The 21,399-nt window shown below is 37.0% G+C and overlaps 1 protein-coding gene across 5 annotated transcripts in view; it reads right to left on the bottom strand.

Annotated features, from left to right (window-relative positions):
* The window catches only part of Slip1 (SLo interacting protein 1), a 76,934-nt gene extending 63,390 nt beyond the window's left edge, over positions 1-13,544 (bottom strand). For 2 of the 5 annotated variants that reach the window (XM_017634934.1, XM_017634940.1), the window contains exon 1: positions 13,296-13,543. The gene's annotated coding sequence lies outside the window, so the exon portion shown is untranslated. The other 3 variants (XM_017634914.1, XM_017634929.1, XM_017634921.1) reach the window with 3 other exon arrangements.
* Between the last annotated feature and the right edge of the window lie 7,855 nt (positions 13,545-21,399).

Raw genomic sequence — 21,399 nt, 5'->3', positions numbered from 1 at the left:
AGATTTAAAAAAAAAAAAAAAAAAAAAAAAAAAATCTAAATATATGTGTTTTTACGTTTAATATGGTTTACGTTTAACTAAATTATTTCATTACACATATTCGTTAGATCACTTCGACTTTAAACAATAGCACTAATTAGTATTATCAAAATAGTAAATGCAATTACGTTAAGTTTTATTAATAATGCTGTACGGCAAAATAAACTTTTTTTCTGGGTATTGGACCAAACCAATTTTTTTAAGAGCTTGAGTCATAGGTAAAACAGTGATTTCTCCGTTTTTAGAAGTTGGCCTTCGAAATCGAGATATGGGCCTTCGAAGTTCGAAATAGGACCTTTGGTAAAAATTTATATTTAATTATTGCATGTAAATAACTAAAAACCTAAAAATATAGACGTAGTCCTCCTTTTGCTCTTATTTAAATGGTATATAACTTTTTTTGTGCAAACTTATATTACAGGTGCTATCTGGGGTCAAAGTTCAGGACTTCGAAAAATGTAATTCCTTATATTGCAAATAATTTTGAACTGAATTTATATCGTTGTAAAGGTGATTAAACCCCCTTTCTTTCGATACGCATATTTGTATACTTCGTATATAACAATTTTAGAAAAAACACTTTTAAATTAAATAAAATACCGTTTTTTATAAAAAAAATATTTTATACAAAATATTATTAAGTTTTTTAAAAAATTGGTATCGTTGTAAAGACGATTAAATCCGCTTTGTTCTGATATGCATATTTGCATGCTTCGTATATAAAGATTCGAAAAAAACACATTTAAAGGAAAAAATACGCTTTTTTGTAAAAAAAAGTTTTAAACAAAAAGTTACTGACCGATTTTTAAAAAGTTAGTATGGTTATAAAGACGATGAAGCCCGCTTTCTTTTGATGTGCATATTTGTATACTTCGTATATAATTAAAAAAAAAACATTTAAGGAAAAAATACTTTTTTATAAAAAGAGTATTTTAGACAAAAAATACTAATCGTTTTTAAAAAATTGGTATCGCTGTAAAGCCGCTCTCTTCTGAAATGCATAGTTGTATACTTCGTATATAAACATTTGAGAAAAACCACATTTAAAGGAAAAAATAACTTTTTTTTATAAAAAAAAAATGGGAAAATTTTAGTAGACGGACGGCAAATTCTAGAAAAAGGGGGTTTGAGGGGGGGTAGAATAGGACCCGCTGATTTCAAAACTACCCCCCTTTTTTCTAGCAACCCTATAGTTCTTATATAATTTATTGTTAAAGTTTTCATATAAACGATGAATAAGATAGCAAAATAACATACAACTTAGTGCTACCAGACTGGAATTTTGAATAATAAAAGCGGATTTTTAATTCGGAATTTTTACTTAGTAGAATTATTATTTCTGTGTTGCCGAAGAAGGGGGGGCTGAACACATTTTGCAGAGAACACCTTTCTGCGTAGGCGGCCTTCGGCCGCACTTAGGGATTATAACCCTCAGGCAATAGAATTCTCCTTTCTGTTTTGCGAAGAAAAGGAGCTGAACATTTTCTTTTGTATTGATTTCCCCTGTATTCCTTTTTAATCATTGCCTTCTTTGTATGTATTGTTTTGTACAATATGGCAACACATGTTATGTGTCAGTTTGCAACCATGTGTTATTGTAAATATGCGTGAAATTCAATGTAATTTACAAGTCGATAAAAGTTGAATTAAAGTGATTTATATACAAGATAAAATAAAAGAAAAGTGTGTAAAGTATTAAGTACAGTGTTATGTGCATTTATATATATAAAAGTATGCACAAATGCTTTTTTGTTAAGGAAACCAAGTGGAACGACTTAAGAAATTTTAACAACAAATAACTTATAAACAATGATATTATTTATATTTTTTAGTTATACATGTTTTAGAGGATACCTCCCTTAACATCCTGACCAAGTTTCATTTGTTAATTCCACCTGGTTTTCTTAAAACACAAGGTGCGGCTGACTACTAAAGCCCACCCAAGAAAATTAACATTAACTTGGTACCAACATTAGGTAGAATAAGCAACTGTATTCGACTCATTCTCTGCGCTGCACACATTTGTTTTGTTAAGAAGTTTTACTTCTATCGCGAGTACGGTGCTGCACTCGCCTTTTGTACTCATGCATATTTGCTCAGTGGAAATTTATACAGAAGGGGTATTCACGATCCGGTGCATACTGTCTAGCATGGTGCATAAAAAACATGATTGGCCAATTTTGTTAGTGTCTGGACACATAATACAACAACAATCATGCTATTTATGCTATCTATGCACCATGCTAGACAGTATGCACCGTATCGTGAATACCCCTACAATTAGTAGCGGCACATAAAGTCAACTAAATGCATTCATGCATATGTATCTACAAATGTAGGTAAGAATGTATGCGTCTTCCCAGTTAGGTTAAAGGCGGGTATAGTTGCATACTGTGTATATACCTACAATTAAAATAAGGAAAAGAATTTACAATTTCGGCAAGCGATGCAAAAAATCTCTAAAATACACACAATTTGGGGTTTCCAGGATATCTACGAAGTGATAGCACATGTACTTACATCACAACAACGCTAGCTCGGTTCACCAAATATCCCGCCCACGATATCATAGCATTCACACTGAATGCGTACCTACATGATATATACTTATGTATATGAAAACAAAGAAACCAGCAGAAATAAAAAATGGATTTCTACAAGAATCAGAAAGCGACATACACAGCCTACAAATTATGTATCGCGTGCAGGGAAGTCAAATCGAGGGAAATTCCCCCTGATATGCAGGGAATTTCGATTTAGGTAACAATCAATGATTGGACAGTTTTTTGCGGATAATTGGGTATATGTTATGTTGATAACTTAAAGAAACCAAATAGACGAATATGTTAATTTTTAACCATTTGTCGCTACTTGGAGCGACTTTTTTCAATTTGAATTGAAATATCTCCACAACAAGAGTTTTCCCAGATATAAGCTATATAATAAATGAAAGCTAGACTTGAGGAAACTTAGAATAAAATCGACTGACCAGTTTTTGAGAAAATCCTCGAAATCTATATTTCCAGCAGCCCGATTTTTAGTTTTCAGGCGATAATGTTGACATATTTATATTTCATAAACGCAAAAGACAGCGTTATATAGCTTGTTTTAAGGCCCTTCTACTGACATCCACATCAATGGTATGGAATGAGTAGTGAGTAGTGTTGTTTCTCTTCGAATTTCAGGCACCAGCCATGCCCACAAAGGCATACGAATCGAAATATCCTGGAATAAACCCTTCTTAGTTTGTTTTATACTTTAATTCCTGAAAGTTTGAAAAAAATTAAATGAAGGTACGTACAGACGCTAAACACATCGCAAAGCATCTCGAAGTGGAGACACGACCCAAAACCATTTGAGCTCTATATCTTTCTAACTAGTAGCCGGAACTCAATACATAAGGTATCATTGGAAAGGTTGGAAATATGTCGAATGTACCCACCTACCCCCTTAAACCGGCAAAAGCAAAAAAAAAAGTTTTTTGTTCGCAACACTTTAGCCTAATTTTTAAGAATCCGGTTAATCGTTTATGAAGCTGGAATACATTTTCTTAATACACTCCGCAAGACCTTTCCAACGATACCTCAAACATGTCGATTGGACGTCTGGATAAAAACTTCCAAATCTACTGTATATATAAGCGAGCCATTTCAGCATGCTACTGCGGCTGCTTTCGTCACTCGCGCATACTGCCGTGCGCTGTGATATAAACATTTGAGAAAAACACTTAAAAGGGAAAAATACCAATTTTTCTTATACAAAATATTTTAACCAAAAAAATTACAATTGAATACTTGATTTAAATAAAACAGAAAATTATCTTCAATTTTCATATATAACCTTCTTTGTGTTCCTCAGAAATGTACCAAAAGAAACAATACAATTTTTTTTTTCATAAATAGTTTGTAAATGATGCAGTGCGCTGTATACTTATAGGGGTGATCTTATGGATAAGTGTCGGATTTTAATTTTTATTTTCAAATTACTTTTAGTTACTTTTTTATAAAAAATATGGTCCATTTCCATTCTATGACAAAAACCATGTAAATCCAAGTTTCAAATTTTGTACAAAACTTAAAAGAAAATCAAAGTTTCACCAAAATTTAAACACTTTTTATTCAGAATAAAGTGGAATTTTGATGAAAACGTACTAGCGCAAAAGAGAAGGGACAAGTTGTCCCTTCTTATTATATACGTTCTTTGATGAAACTTTGTTGATTTGCTTTTAATTTTTGTACAAAGTTTTAAACTTGGATTAACAAGGTTTTTGTTATGGAATGAACTATATTACTTATTAAAAAAAAGTGAATAAAACTAATTTGAAAATAAAAAACAAAAATAAAAATCCGAAATTTATCCATATTGGGTGACCTATACACTCATATGACTGAAAAAATTATAACCAATACTGTTCTTTGGCAATGTACCACAAATATTAATTAATAATTATTTTGTATTCTTACTAAATAACTTAAATATATACGTTTTCTATACCTGCAACTTTATGGGCTTCTTATTTGATTTTGACATACAATGTTTTAAACCATGATAAGACGTAATCATACGACCTTTTACAACAAAAAAGGGAAGTATCTCTCGAAAGAGAAGATGAAAACAATTCAAGTACTCGATACTTTGCCGATACTGAGTAGGTATCGATACTTTCAGCCTTTTGAGTACAAGTACTCATTACAGTGATACCTTAGTGGTATCGATTGAACCCTAGTTACAGGTTATGTACGTTCACTAGTTGCCAAATCTCCGCGTTGAGATCCCTGATACGGGAGCCGCTTCAGCGGGGAAATTTTGACGTGGGTCCGTAACGCATCCTGCCGGTACGAAGCGAGCCGCAGCAGCAGTCACAACCCTGCGGAACTTACGTTCACCAAGGTGGACGTCGGTTGGTGTGGGGAGCGCAGCGAAGGTGCTCTCAGTGAATTCCGCGAAGCCATCAGCTTTAGAAAAGTTGATATAGGTCTGGTGTTCCGTGGAAGCAAAGTCGGTTGGTTTATCGATCGATCAAAGTCAGCATAGGTCGCCATGATACGCTGGTGTCGTTATGTCTGGCGAGCTGCAGCAGCTGCCTATAATCCTAGTGGGTGCGTCGTCGTTCATTGTGCAGAATGTCGAATCGTCTATCTGCTCAGCCAAGTCTGTTCCCCTATGATCGTTTGACAGGCTTGAATGCCAAAGATCGTGGTGCGCATTAAAATCGGTTTTCACCTCTGAGAAGCGCACCTATGTCAGGGTGATATCCTGACGGGCAGGAAGTGACAGGGGGTATATATACATTAAATATTTCGGCTCAACATCGCCTGACCGGATAGCAATGCCCTGACATTCTAGGGTGGTATCCCTGCGGTCGACGTGCGCTGCAATAAGACGATACTGCACGATGTGGTGAGTGATGAACGCTAAGCCACTACCATTATCTCGCTCGCGATCTCGACGGTGCACTTTGTCCCGCACAATTCAACAATGTTGAATTGCTATGCAACTTTGTCTCTTGGACCGCAGCTGTCAATATAATTATTATTTACCTTGTGTGCACACGTTGTCACAAGCGAAAATTAAGAAAATTGCAGTAAAAAGCCACCACCAAATTGTAAACAACGAACAAATGTAAATAAACGGCTAATGTCAAAGTCCGAACTTTTTTCCTAAAAGCGATTATAACGGGCTACTAAGAAGGCGTGATCTTGTATTTTTGGTTCATACAATATACCATGCCTTCCCCCATGAAGACGGTTATCTCCTCGATCTTGCTCTGAAGTCCGTTACAGTNCGAACTTTTTTCCTAAAAGCGATTATAACGGGCTACTAAGAAGGCGTGATCTTGTATTTTTGGTTCATACAATATACCATGCCTTCCCCCATGAAGACGGTTATCTCCTCGATCTTGCTCTGAAGTCCGTTACAGTTGAACTGAAGGAGTTCCATGTGGTTCGGCAGACGTGTAGTTATGCGGGGTGTGAGGGATGTGTGTAGCCTTGCCGCCATTGGCTTTGTGCGCTGCTGTGGAGGTTGCCACCCTGTGGTGGTAGTGGCTGGCGTCGCAATTGGGGTTTGCGACCGAGCAGCGCAACAGGGGCCCTCGAAGTTCTTCGTCCAATCTCGCGTGGTGCGCAGACCTGAACATGCCCTAAAGGGGCACCAGCCAAGGCAGGTGTTGCACTAGACTGGTGTCACATTACGGAATATCCTGGTCTGACATACCGTGCAGATTGTGGGAGGAACTAAGAGTTGTTGGCGGCGGAGTGTGGGTGGTGGTGCGGTTGTGTCTGTTATGTGGTCTGTCGTAGTTGTGGTGTGGTCTATTGTGTTGGGTAATTATCTAGGAGGGCTTTCAACCCCCAAAAATTGGCCAAATTTTTAAAAGGGGGTACCAGCGGAAACTAACTTTTTTTACCCGATCAAAAGTTATTAACCTACGCAGAAAGGTGTTCTCTGTAAAAAGTGTTCAGCGCCTTTTCTTCGCAACACAGAAAGAGAATTCTACTTTGTGAGGGCTATAATCCCTAAGTGCGGCCGAAGGCCCCCTATTCAGAAAGAAGTTCTGCGCAGAAATACTTCGGCTTCTTTTTATGGCAATACAGAAAGGAGAAGGAAGTGAGGGTTACAATCCGTAATTATCTAGGTGGGCTTTCAAAATTTTGGAAAGGGGGTAACATTAGACGTGTCTGGTCCCCAATAACAAGAATCCGGAAATTAAGTTTTTCTACCCGATCAAAAGTTATTAACAAAAAATTTTGGGGGTTGAAAGTCCAACTGGATAATTACCTCAATATTTATTCCATTCTGGTTGAGTGGCAATACCACACATCAGCAGCACGTTGTTTACATTAACAAATAAAATATATGGCGCGTATTCATACTCCAGCAACTAAGTTGTGGCAACGCCAAAGGCGCTATTTTATAGCAAGCTAAAATGCAACCTTGCGCCTATCGTTTGTTGGCCGTGCTCTCTCTTCTGCCGACTGTGGATCCGGACGGACTGGTGTGCAAAAATTCAACGCAAAAAGGCATTTTAATTAAACCATAGACATTTATTTGTAGTTTAAGAGTTAATATATCTTTTTAATAAATATTGTTAATACAATATAACAACGCCTACAAACTGGTGACCCCGATAGCAGAACAACATCCGCAACAGAAGTACATGGTAAGGAAGAACAAAACCGCAACTAGACAAAAAAAAAAAACGGGCTCCCTGCGCTGGTACTGGAACTAAATCAGGTTACATCCACCAATCTGCGCTTGCAAGTGAGTAGGTTGGGACAAGCACAGCCTCGCAACGTGTCACACGACCCATCAGCAAGTCTATATTTGTGCTAGCAATTAAACGCGCGTACAACGCAACCGGCCACCACTGACGAGACACGGCACTACTCGTGTCGACTGCATCACCTATTTACAACTACGACGTCGCATTATCCGCGAACAGACTACTAATCGCGGTGGTCCTACATATTACAAACCATATTCCATTTCCGTTTTCGTGAATTGCCAAATACCCAAGAAAACCTCAACGGTGCCGTCCCTGACAATAAGGATACATCAACCACATCAGGTAGCCAAACCACTGACAACGCAGCCGTTAACAGCTTTGCCGCTCGCGTACAAATTCCACAACTCAACGCATTTTCGCTACAAGGAATCGAGTCATGGTTCACCCGACTAGAAGCATTTTTTCGAATAAACAACTTCGGGAAATTGAACCAGGAACAACGAGACAGTACAAAGTTTAACATAGCTGTGATGTACATGGATGAACGGTTGCACGAGCAAGCATACGACATAGTACGAAACCCACCAAACAAGGATAAGTACGAAACATTACGCCAAGCAATTTTAAATAAATTTTCAGTATCGCCAATCGCGCGCCTTGAGCAGCTAACATCGGGTATCTAGCTAGGTGACAGCAAACCAAGTCACATGCTCACGCAACTACAACGCACAGGCGTTACTACCGACAAACAATTAATTAAAGACTTTTGGTTACAGAAACTTCCTGTATCCGCAAGGGCAGTGATAACTGGTATCGACAAAGGGAACACCGACATGACTTTGGAGCAGCTGGCATCAATCGCCGACGAAATATTAGATGTTGTACGAGCCAATTCGACAAACGCCGTTACCGTTCGTAGCCAACAAGAGCAAACTACCCCAACAACCAAACTAAATGAAAATTCCTCAATGGAAACTAGAATGTCACGCATCGAGCGAGCGCTTGCCAGAATCGAATTGGGCAACAGGCGACGCCGGAGCAGAAGGCCTCGCTCACATAGCCGTAGTGGTGAGACAGGTCACTCATCAGAAGGTATGCAGCAAAAAAATTGTTGGTACCACAGACGTTTCGGAGATAAAGCACAAAAATGCGAAACACCATGCAATTTCAAAACGGCAAAAACTGAGTAAGTCAACAGTGCCCGCAGCTACGTTCGTTGATACATCCTCCAACCCACGCTGCAACAGCCAATATAGCACAATGTTGAACAATAGACTTTTCATTTACGACCGCAAATCAAATAAACGATTTTTGATCGATACAGGTGCCGACATATCGATTGTTAGCACACCCAGCACAAGTCATACATCTCCAAATAAGTCAACACCTAAATTGTTCGCAGCGAACAACACCCAAATCAAAACGTTTGGAACTACACGATTAATTCTCGATTTGGGACTAAGAAGGCCTTTTGAATGGGATTTCGTCGCAGCTGACACCAGGTACAATATACTTGGAGCCGATTTTTTAAGCAAATTTAACCTCATAGTAGACATGCGCAACTCCACAATCATAGACGCCCAAACGCAGTTAAAAAGTCGAGCCGTTGAAGCAGTTAACGTGCAACAATACGCATTCACAACCAACGATATTAATAGCAAGTACGCCGAATTAATACGCGAATTCAAAGACATCACTCAAATTAATAAAACATTTGAAGACAGCATAAGCAACAACGTTCAGCGCTTCATCGAAACGGAAGGTCCACCTACATTTTCGAAATCAAGGAGGTTAACACCAGAGAAGTACCGAGCCATCAGAGATGAGTTTGAAGACCTTATGAAATTCGGCGTCTGCAGGCCATCAAAGAGCCCTTAAGCCTCGGCTTTACACGTAATACGCAAACCCGATAACACCTGGCGCCCTTGCGGAGATTACAGGGCCCTGAACGCGCAAACTCTACCCGATCGTTACCCACTACCACATATTCACGATCTTACTTGCTACCTGCACGATAAGTCAATATTTTCAAAAATCGATTTATATCGTGGGTATTATGAAATACCGGTCGCTAAAGCAGACGTGCCTAAGAGAGCCGTCACTACGCCGTTCGGACATTATGAATTCCTGCACATGCCCTTTGGCCTCCGAAACGCAGCACAGACCTTTCAACGGTACATGCACGAAGCACTCCGCGGTCTAGATTTTTGTTTTTGCTATGTTGATGACATTCTCGTCGCGTCAGTAATAAAATGGAGCAAAGATACCACTTACCATTTTCAAAATTCCACAGAAGATTTAGCAAACGCTTCGCTCCTAGCACACCCAATCCCATCAGCAAACATTATTTTATGCACGGACGCAAGTGACAGCGCAATGGGGGCAGTAATTCACCAAATCGTCGAAAACGAACCTCAACCGCTAGCATTTTTTTCAAAAAAATTTTCAGTTGCCCAAACAAAATATAGCACTTACGATCGAGTTACTTGCGATATATAGTGCCATTAAACATTTCAGGCATCTCCTAGAAGGAAGAGATTTCACCATAGCAACCGATCATAAGCCGCTCACTTTCGCGCTCAAACAGAGGAAGGAGAGTTTATCTCCGCGACAAATTCGCCACCTCGACCTAATTGGACAATTTTCAACAAGAATAATATATATTGCAGGAGAGAAAAATATCACCGCAGACACACTCTCACGTATAAACGCTCTCAACATTGCCACGCGAGACGTCATCAAATACGAGGACATAGCCAAACAGCAATCTTCGTGTGAAGAACTGAAACAACTTTTAAACTCAGACAACACCTCACTCCAGTTTAAACTCATCAAAATACCTACAACTGATACACCTATCATGTGTGACGTATCCGGTAGCGTAGCACGTCCATATGTACCACCAGAGCAGCGACAAGCAGCCATTGCAAAATTCCATAATTTAGCTCACCCTGGTAGAAAAGCCACAACGCGATTGGTTAAACAACACTTTGTATGGGAAAACATGGACATAGAGATCGGTAAATTTGTTGCACATTGCATACAATGTCAACGTTCAAAAGTGAATAGACATGTAGTCTCACCTCTCGAAAGATACAGCCTACCATCACAAAGGTTCGACCACATAAATATAGACTTAATCGGCCCCCTACCTCCATCGAATGGTTTTAGGTATTGCTTAACTATAATAGATCGTTTTTCCAGGTGGCCAGAAGCAATCCCACTAGAGGACATCAACGCTGATACAGTCGCCTTAGCTTTGTTGAACGGGTGGATAAAACATTTTGGGGTACCGCTCAGAATATCTACAGACCAAGGCCGGCAATTCGAATCGACACTTTTTCGAGAATTATCCCGTGTGCTTGGTATTCAACACTTGCGAACAACTGCGTATCACCCTCAAGGAAAAGGGGTGATAGAGAGGTTCCATAGAACATTGAAGACGGCGATTATGTGCAGTGATTCTTCAAATTGGTCATGCCAACTACCGATAATCTTGTTGGGCCTGCGGTCAGTATACAAAGAAGACATCAAGGCGACCCCTGCTCAACTAGTTTATGGCACATCACTCAGACTTCCAGGGAACATGTGTGAGCCACGCCCACAAGCAGTACAATCTGAATTCGTCCAGCAGTTGATTAAAAACATGCACGAGCTACAACCCACAGACACATCCCACAAGGCAAAACGGAAGATTTTCATGAGACCCGGACTGGCAACAGCTACGCACGTTTTTGTCCGTAAGGACGCTGTGCGACCGGCACTAACACCACTGTATGATGGCCCATATGAAGTTGAGAAGCGCACTGCTAAAACATATGTAATCAGGATAAACGACAAATCGGTTACGATTTCCATCGACCGCATCAAACCTGCATTCATAGATAAACCATCTGAAGAGACATCTATTCCAGTTCCAACAGCCGAGGCGAATTATCCTCGAAAAAGTCAACCTACCAATTCGACAACAACGCCGCAAGACACCCCTGCAAAGAGGACGAGGGTTGGGCGAACGGTCACACTTCCATCTCGCTACGCTCTATAGAAGTCTGGGGGGAGTATTGTGGCAACGCCAAAGGCGCTATTTTTTTAGCAAGCTAAAATGCAACCTTGCGCCTATCGTTTGGTGGCCGTGCTCTCTCTTCTGCCGACTGTGGATCCGGACGGACTGGTGTGCAAAAATTCAACGTAAAAAGGCATTTTAATTAAACCATAGATTGTAGACATTTATTTGTAGTTTAAGCGTTAATATATCTTTTTAATAAATATTGTTAATACAATATAACAACTCCTACAAAGTCGAAACTAACAAAGTTGCAACTTAAATTTAAGTACCAACTTAAAATTTACCTCTATTCAGTCATCGTTTCATAGTTTCGACTTAGTTTACAATATAGCAAAACGAGTGTGAAAATGTATCATTTTTCTTTGCGATATTTTGGAAAAATTACATTTTTATTAAATAATGTCAAGTTTGATCATCCGTTTATGTAATTTTTATTTTCATTGCATGATTATGCAAAAGAATAAGGTATAATTTTCTTGTTAATTGTGTGAAATAGCCAGAACAACCGCAGTGATGTGAAGCCGACATTTATCGAAAGCATGCTGTGAAACATACAAATAGTAGATATCTAAATGTTATGCACAAATTTACTTGAAAAGAACTAGCGTGAAACTGACTTATTATTTGAGAATTTATCTAAATTATTCCAATTATAAAATTGTGATGTAGCTTTATTGGAATTGTAGTACGCATTTAATTTCGTCTTCCGGTTAAAATGGATCGATCTTTGTAAATTTTAATTGGAGATTATTCAATATTATCAAAATCACCCTCTACCAACTTAATTTTTACATATTTCGTCTGTTTTCCCTTAATTTGATAAAATACTTCTTCCTAGTTACGACTTAGTTGCAGCTGCAGCCGAAACTAAATTTTAAGTTGGTACTTAGTCAGAAAAGTCGAAACTAAGGCGACTATGAAAAGCTTTAGTTGTGACTTAGAATAGTTTCGACTTAGTTAAGTACTAAATATGACTATGAATATGCGCCATTAAAATCACCCTCTACCAATTTAATTTCTACATAATGTAATATGTTATCACCATGCATTTAACATGTGATCGATAAAGCAGTCGTTGTTCTTAACCGATGCTTCTACCTCCAATTTGTGCTAATCAGACATTGAGTAACCGGCCCTAACATTCATATAACAGGGAGTCGATAACGATGTTTAACCAGATATTAGTGTTAACCAGACTTTGAGCAACCGGCCCTTAGAATAGTTTCGACTTAGTTGAGTACTAAATATGACTATGAATATGCGCCATTAAAATCACCCTCTACCAATTTAATTTCTACATAATGTAATATGTTATCACCATGCATTTAACATGTGATCGATAAAGCAGTCGTTGTTCTTAACCGATGCTTCTACCTCCAATTTGTGCTAATCAGACATTGAGTAACCGGCCCTAACATTCATATAACAGGGAGTCGATAACGATGTTTAACCAGATATTAGTGTTAACCAGACTTTGAGTAACCGGCCCTTAGAATAGTTTCGACTTAGTTGAGTACTAAATATGACTATGAATATGCGCCTATGTTATTAGTGGTGTATTTACCGGTATTATGACATATATGACTAAAATGAAGTATTATTGTTGTGTATGGTGAAACATGGACGTTTTGTGCGTTTGCGTGAGTGTAGAACGTCAACAAAAAAGGTGCTATTGTAGTAGTTTTTTGTTAATGACTTTTGATCGTAAAAAAAGTTAATTTCCTCTTTCCGATTATTTTTACTGGGTTCCAGACGCGTCTAATATTGCTCCATTTCCAGAATTGATCAGTTTTGGGCTTGAAAGCCCACCTAACCAATCTGTATAGACGTCTATATTTAGTTTATTTTTTGCACTGTTCGTATTCTAATACTGTGGATAACATATCAGCAAATCATTTGTTGGCCACTTTACTTGACATAATCCAATACAACCGATATATAGTTGTTAGCTTCTGTTCGTACCTGCAGTATAATTGACTGTTTACACCATTTTCCCCATATATTGCAGTATCTTCGAACAGCGAACACTCAAATATATATCGTATGTGTCACTCTTCGCTGTAAGGGGACGGACTTAACTATTTTAATAAACATATGAATACTTCAATTGCACTAGAAACGCTATTCATTGCTAACCCGTTTTTAATTATGGAAAGAAAACCAATATTTCTATGCAGTAGGAATGTTGGAAAAACATCGACGAAATAGTAATACTCGATGTACCAATCCATCGGTGTATCGATGTTTTTTGAAAACTGGCAATTCTACTACAGGGTATCAATTGACCAAAAAGGAGATTTATAGCAATGTTCACGTGCAATAACAAAACTCTCATCCATAACTATTGTCATGTTTATAATCTATTGTTACGTTTAGGTGTTTGAAAGCTCCAACTTTGCTATTAGTTTTGTAGAAAGAAGTTGCAAAATTTTACTAAATGAAAACTGTGAAACCATTTTATTTGCCTAAATAACTGCGTTAAAAACTTATCTTTTGCGTATGCATATCATAATATCCATTGCTAAATGTTATTCATGGAGGAAATAATTAGGGTGGACTTTAGTGAATAACATTTAGCAATGGATATTATGATATGCATACGCAAATAATAACTTTTTAACGCACTTATTTAGGCAAATAAAATGGTTTCACAGTTTTCATTGAAATTTCTACTACAGGGTATCAATTGACCAAAAAGGAGATTTATAGCAATGTTCACGTGCAATAACAAAACTCGCAGCTATAACTATTGTCATGTTTATAATCTATTGTTACGTTTAGGTATTTGAAAGCTCCAACTTTGCTATTAGTTTTGCAGAAAGAAGTTGCAAAATTTTACTAAATGAAAACTGTGAAACCATTTTATTTGCCTAAATAAGTGCGTTAAAAACTTATTTTTTGCGTATGCATATCATAATATCCATTGCTAAATGTTATTCATGGAGGAAATATTTAGGGTGGGCTTTAGTGAATAAATAAATAATAACTTTTTAACGCACTTATTTAGGCAAATAAAATGGTTTCACAGTTTTCATTTAGTAAAATTTTGCAACTTCTTTCTGCAAAACTAATAAAATTGAAAATATTGACAAATGTTTCAGCGTTGTCACGGGGTGGGCTTTAGTAGTCAGCCGCAGCTTGTGTTTTAAGAAAACTAGGTGGAATTAACAATTGAAACTTGGTCAGGATGTTAATACCATGTCCCCACTAGAGCTAACCACGTAGTTATGGCTGTTGAGTTGGTTATCCCGATAACCCACTTGATTTAGCATAGTTTCGCCATATAAAAATGACAACACTTAACCATTTCACTGAGATGGTTAAAAGCTAACCAACTCGAAACCACGTCGAAAGTCTGATACAACCCTGTGTTTTCCCGCCATCTGTGGGTCATTAGGGTTAAAATGTAAAAAATTTGTTTCCTACTAGTGTTTGGACTTCACTAAGATCAGATCAGATTTACCCGATTTTTGAAAAAATTTGAAATCTACTCCGCTTGACTTCAAATCTATTCCATTTTTTGCATTCATTTTATGCCCCTCTTAGGGCCGTTTTTTGAGTGTTCACCACCGGTTTCAGTAAAAAAATTGAAAGTTAGCCAAATCTTACTGTTAAAAAGTAATTCTTTCATACCAATGCGTCAATAAAGTAACCTCGTTATTTTTTGATGTATGGCTGTAGAAATTGCAGAACTTTACTTAAGTTGTTAAAAAATATAACGTCGATGTTTTTGCAAAACCGCCTATCAACCGGTTGCAAAACCGCCTAAATCGCCGTTGTGGCAAAATGAGATTTGGTAACCCTGAACTCCAAGCATCGATATTAATGCATAAAAATCGTTAAATCGTTATTAAAACAACAGATTTGTAAAATCATAGCTACAGAGAATACCGCCTATCATTGCAATGCCCTCAAAGAATATACCGTTTTTTCGCTCTCCTGTAAAATTTGAGTGCCGTAAGATAGGCGGTTTTGCAATTGGGCGATGGGCAGTTTTGCACAAACATCGACGATATGTAGAATGAAATTTATATAAAGTAGAAAAGGTTTAGATCCTACTGCTCTTTAAAAAATAAAGTGTTAGAAATGTTCTACTTTATAGAAAATCCTAAAAATTACCTAAATATGTAACATATTATCCTTACATTGCCTCGCGTTCTTATTTTTGCATGAATAGAAAATATTTAAGTCAAACAATTAATGTCAGAAACGAAAATAAAAAATTCATTCGAATACGGAAAATTTGTTTTGCCCCGACTTTTGCAGCGATTTAGTCCTGAATAAGGTTTTGAGCTCCGAACACTGTTGTCTACATTTGTACTGTTTTATAAACCTCAAACCGCAGTGTGGACAGCAATAGTTAGCGATGTGGTTAAGTTCGATTTGAGATGGTTAACTTTTTGGTGGGGACTTGGTATAAGCGAGCTATCCTCTAAGACATGTGTAACTAAAAAATATAAACAATATAATTGTTTATAAGTTATTTGTTGTTAAAATTTCTTAAGGCGTTCCAGTTGATTTCCTTATCAAAGTGGGCAGTTGTCACATACTTTCATATATATAAATTCATAACACATAACACATGTTTGCAAACTGACAAATAAGATGTGTTGCCATACCGTACAAAACAATACAATAGAAAGAATTCTACGTAGTTAGGTTATAATCCCTAAGTGCGGCCACAGGCCGCCTACGCAGAAAGGTGTTCTCTGAAAAAGGTGTTCCGCCCCTTTTTTTCGGCAACACAGAAAGGAGAATTCTACGTAGTGAGGGTTTTAATCCCTAAGAGCGGCCGAAGGCCGCCTATGNTCTTTTTCCCCTTTTCGGCAACACAGAAAGGAGAATTCTACTAAGTGAAAATTCCGAATTAAANACGTCGATGTTTTTGCAAAACCGCCTATCAACCGGTTGCAAAACCGCCTAAATCGCCGTTGTGGCAAAATGAGATTTGGTAACCCTGAACTCCAAGCATCGATATTAATGCATAAAAATCGTTAAATCGTTATTAAAACAACAGATTTGTAAAATCATAGCTACAGAGAATACCGCCTATCATTGCAATGCCCTCAAAGAATATACCGTTTTTTCGCTCTCCTGTAAAATTTGAGTGCCGTAAGATAGGCGGTTTTGCAATTGGGCGATGGGCAGTTTTGCAAAAACATCGACGATATGTAGAATGAAATTTATATAAAGTAGAAAAGGTTTAGATCCTACTGCTCTTTAAAAAATAAAGTGTTAGAAATGTTCTACTTTATAGAAAATCCTAAAAATTACCTAAATATGTAACATATTATCCTTACATTGCCTCGCGTTCTTATTTTTGCATGAATAGAAAATATTTAAGTCAAACAATTAATGTCAGAAACGAAAATAAAAAATTCATTCGAATACGGAAAATTTGTTTTGCCCCGACTTTTGCAGCGATTTAGTCCTGAATAAGGTTTTGAGCTCCGAACACTGTTGTCTACATTTGTACTGTTTTATAAACCTCAAACCGCAGTGTGGACAGCAATAGTTAGCGATGTGGTTAAGTTCGATTTGAGATGGTTAACTTTTTGGTGGGGACTTGGTATAAGCGAGCTATCCTCTAAGACATGTGTAACTAAAAAATATAAACAATATAATTGTTTATAAGTTATTTGTTGTTAAAATTTCTTAAGGCGTTCCAGTTGATTTCCTTATCAAAGTGGGCAGTTGTCACATACTTTCATATATATAAATTCATAACACATAACACATGTTTGCAAACTGACAAATAAGATGTGTTGCCATACCGTACAAAACAATACAATAGAAAGAATTCTACGTAGTTAGGTTATAATCCCTAAGTGCGGCCACAGGCCGCCTACGCAGAAAGGTGTTCTCTGAAAAAGGTGTTCCGCCCCTTTTTTTCGGCAACACAGAAAGGAGAATTCTACGTAGTGAGGGTTTTAATCCCTAAGAGCGGCCGAAGGCCGCCTATGCAGAAAGGTGTTCTCTGCAAAAGGTGTTCAGCCCCTCTTCTTTGGCAACACAGAAAGGAGAATTCTACGTAGTGAGGGTTATAATCCCTTTTTCCCCTTTTCGGCAACACAGAAAGGAGAATTCTACTAAGTGAAAATTCCGAATTAAAAATCCGCTTTTACTATTCAAAATTTCAGTCTGGCAGCACCAAGTTTTATGTTATTTTGCTATCTTATTCATCGTTTATATGAAAACTTTAACAATAAATTATATAAGAACTATAGGGTTGCTAGAAAAAAAGGGGCCTTTTTGAAATCAGGCGGTCCTATTCTACCCCCCTCAGCCCCCCTTTTTCTAGAATTGCCGTCCGTCTACTAAAATTTTCCCAATAATTATTATGTTCGCGGTTATTACTGTTATACAGAGAAAATACTTCTGAGAGTTTTTCACGTTTGCAGTTCGGGTGGTCTTTACAAAACTGCAGCTGCTCTTGTGTGTTGCGTTAATTTTTTCCACTCATGTTAATACACGAATTCATAATAAAATTAAATCAATTTTCCTATTATAAAGTTACTCACTTTTGTGGCGTTTCGTAATCCATTGCTGCGTTGTATTTAATTGAAAAGAAATCCCGTCTGTTGCAGTGGCGGTCAAAAAGAACAATTAAAATGTAACCAAAGAACAGCTGCTTCACTATAGAGAAAATTTCGCCGAAATTGGCAAATAAAACGAGATTTTCGCTTGTCATTATTGACTGTGCATACCTATAACAACAGTTGATGACACGATAATGACAATTGAACTGTGACAATGTGCAAAAATTCATCGATGTTTTTCCTCGCCTCGATACATCAAAACTTGCATCGATATTTGTCGATGCATCGCACACATCGGTTTTGCTACACTGGGCACATTCAGAAGGCGCAACAGCTCAGTAACTGTTGCGTTGGCACATTCTAAACGCGTTGTTTTGTACTTCTGATCAACTGAACAGTTGCGTATTAGATGATCGTAGTATTTTTCTGATCATTTGAGACAACAGGTTGTGTGTTTGGAATTTGACATCTAATTTATCAAGCCGTTGAGAAGACACATTACGACCACTGATTTTTTAGCTACGGTTGCGCTCAACTGCTGCGCCTTCTGAACCTACCCCCTATGGAAATAAAACAAAACCAATTTCAAACAATTTAACCAACTTATATTTTGATGTACATATATAGTATGGTGACTCAAACAAGTTGAGATGTTGATCTTTTTATTTAAACAATCGCAGTGTTTTTCAAGTTAACATTTTTTATTATTTTTTTACAAATATATTCAGCCCTGTTCTGCAATCCGAGTCGGAATCGCATCGTAATCGGAATTAAATCCGACTCGGAATTGAAATGGTGTTCCACAATCCGATCGGAACTTTTGTTTCGAAGTTAATAGCGAATCCGATTGTGTAAAAAAAGGAACAAACCTCCAATCTGTCAACTTTGTTTTGATGTGTGTCAATTTCATTTGGATAAATAAAACCGAGAAAATAAACATGAGTTCAATTATTTTATTGGTGGTTTACTTGAATAATGAGCAGCAAACATCTGAAAAAGTGAAGCGAAAAATTTTGCGCGATCACAGCAATCCCATGGAATTACCGTACTCAGCGTTAGTAGTATAAAAACTATACTATACTAACGCCATTTAAAACTATTAATTTATATTTTACAGCTTTATTGCACTCTATAGAATACATAAACAAGCGTTCCTCATGATTTTGACAAACTTGTACAAAGCTCCATTCCCGCAGTGTTGAAATTGGCAGAAACGCTGCGATTCCTCGTCGAAGCCTCGCTTTGGGAAGGAGCACTGTCTCCAAGATAATTTCAGAAATAATTACGCTCATGGAGCGGAGACTTTGCTCAAAGTGGATAAAATTGTTCATGCCTTTGTAAGAGATAGGAGCCGACAAAAGTTCTTTCTACGAACAATTTGGTATTCCGGGTGTGATTGGATGTATTGACGGCACGCACATCAAGCTATTGCAACCACAAGACGGGTCTGCTTTTTTTAACCGAAAAGGAAATTTTAGCATTAATGCAATGGTTGTTATTTGCCACAATTACTGGATTTTATATGGAAAAAAGTTTTCGTCAAATTTGTTTCTTATTTATTTCAGATTTGCGATCATAATATGGTTATTAAAGCTATTGATGCTTGTCATCCCGGTTCTACCCATGACTCATTTATATGGAGCATGAGCAATGCAAGACAGTTAGTCATGACGAAGTATCGAGATGGTGATCACAATTCGTGGCTATTGGGCGATGCCGGGTATGCTCTGGAACCTTTTCTATTAACACCATATAGAAAACCAGAACCACGGTCTATACAACACGCGTTTAACAAAACACATTCTTCGGCACATAATATAGTTGAACGAACAATTGGGGTTCTTAAAACTCGTTTTCGTTGTTTATTAAGAACCTTGCAGTACAAACCACAAAAGGTTGTGAAAATAATTAATGTATGTGTTGCCTTGCATAATATTTGTCGCCACTATAATCTTGAATATGACTATGATGAACCTGAAGATAACGCCAGCGAAGTAGATAGTGAAGTAGATAGATCTGTACTAACAGGCATTAACTTGCAAAGTGAAGCACAAAGAATTAGAGACGAAATTGCTAATAATATTATATGATATTTTAATAAAAAGAAGTATATTTAATAAAAACCAGAGTTGTAGTTATAAATAAACAATTTTCACAAAAAAACTAATCATTTTAAGACCTCAAGAGCCGCATTTTAATAATTTTAATTGTAGTAATTACTACTTTTTTCTTTGCTGTTCGCTGACTATAAAATTGTTCCTTTGACCGTTAACAGTTATATTTTTCTTTTTCGTTTTGATCATTTTCTATTCCACTGGCTTCATTCATTCATTCATTCATTTTTATTTATTATTATCTTATGAAATTTAAAGAAATTAACATTAGTTTGTATATTAGTGAACATACAGTAAAATAGATACAATAAGATAATAACTAATGGCGTTGAGTGTTCAAAATGAGAACAGTGATAACACCATTTACTGTTATAATTACAATCGAAGTATAGAGATGTAGAAATGTGGAAATGTGGGGTGCAAAAAGAATATCATTTACCGGAGTTATAATGGTTTAACATTGATGATAAATAAATTATTAATATAAAAGTTTTTTTAAAAATTAATAGAAATAAAGTACATCGGTTCATTACATAGCAAGCAACTTACAAGTGAACTTGTTAAATCAAAATAAAAAGTAGTAAGAAAATATGTTGCAATGTTATTATGTTATTAAGTCGGAAGCCTATTATGTGATAGGCCGTAACAGAACTTGAATATCGTCATGGCTTTACCAAGAAACCATAATTTCACCTGCTTCAGAAAAACGCTTATTCTACGAATTGTTTGTATATCATCGGGAAGTTTATTGAAAATCATACACGATACTATGGTATAGAAGTTTCGATACAGAGTTGTGCGTGAGGCAGGAACAGTGACGTTTGTATTAGAATTGCTTCTTAATATGAGTGAAGTGTATATAGGACTTCGTAAGTAACCACTTCTCATAAAAAAAAATTTTAAAACTTTAAAGTAGTACAAGTGTCTTACAGGGAGAATATTTAGTCTCCTAAAGAGATTCATCGAGTGCGTTAAACGGCTAGCATTACAAATCCTACGTATAAGACACTTCTGCAAAGTTAAGAGTGGTTGAATTCTACTAGAATATGCACTGACCCAGCTACTTATGCCATATTGAAGTTTAGACTGTATTAGTCAATAGTACATCATTTTTAGCACACTGCTTGCAGAGATATGCGAAGACCAGCTTAGGTTGTGATCGACTATAACACCCAGATATCTAAAATTATAAACAACTTCGACGTTGAAACATGTTGCGTCACAGTTTGAATCCGGAAAATAAATAACACGAGACTCGTTTTCAATACAAGTATTAGTACATAGTTTATGTCGCAAGCAGCTTGCAGAGTGAAAAATAATATCACCACTAGTTACTTCCTTGCCACTAAGACTAAAATACATTAGTTTAGTTTTATTGCTTACAATAAGTTTATGAGAAGCAAACCATTCTCT

Source organism: Rhagoletis zephyria, unplaced genomic scaffold (assembly GCF_001687245.7).
Source record: "Rhagoletis zephyria isolate East Lansing unplaced genomic scaffold, Rhagoletis_zephyria_1.1 Rzeph_scaffold_00117, whole genome shotgun sequence".
NCBI lineage: Eukaryota > Metazoa > Arthropoda > Insecta > Diptera > Tephritidae > Rhagoletis > Rhagoletis zephyria.
This window is presented reverse-complemented; position numbering and strand designations above follow the sequence as displayed.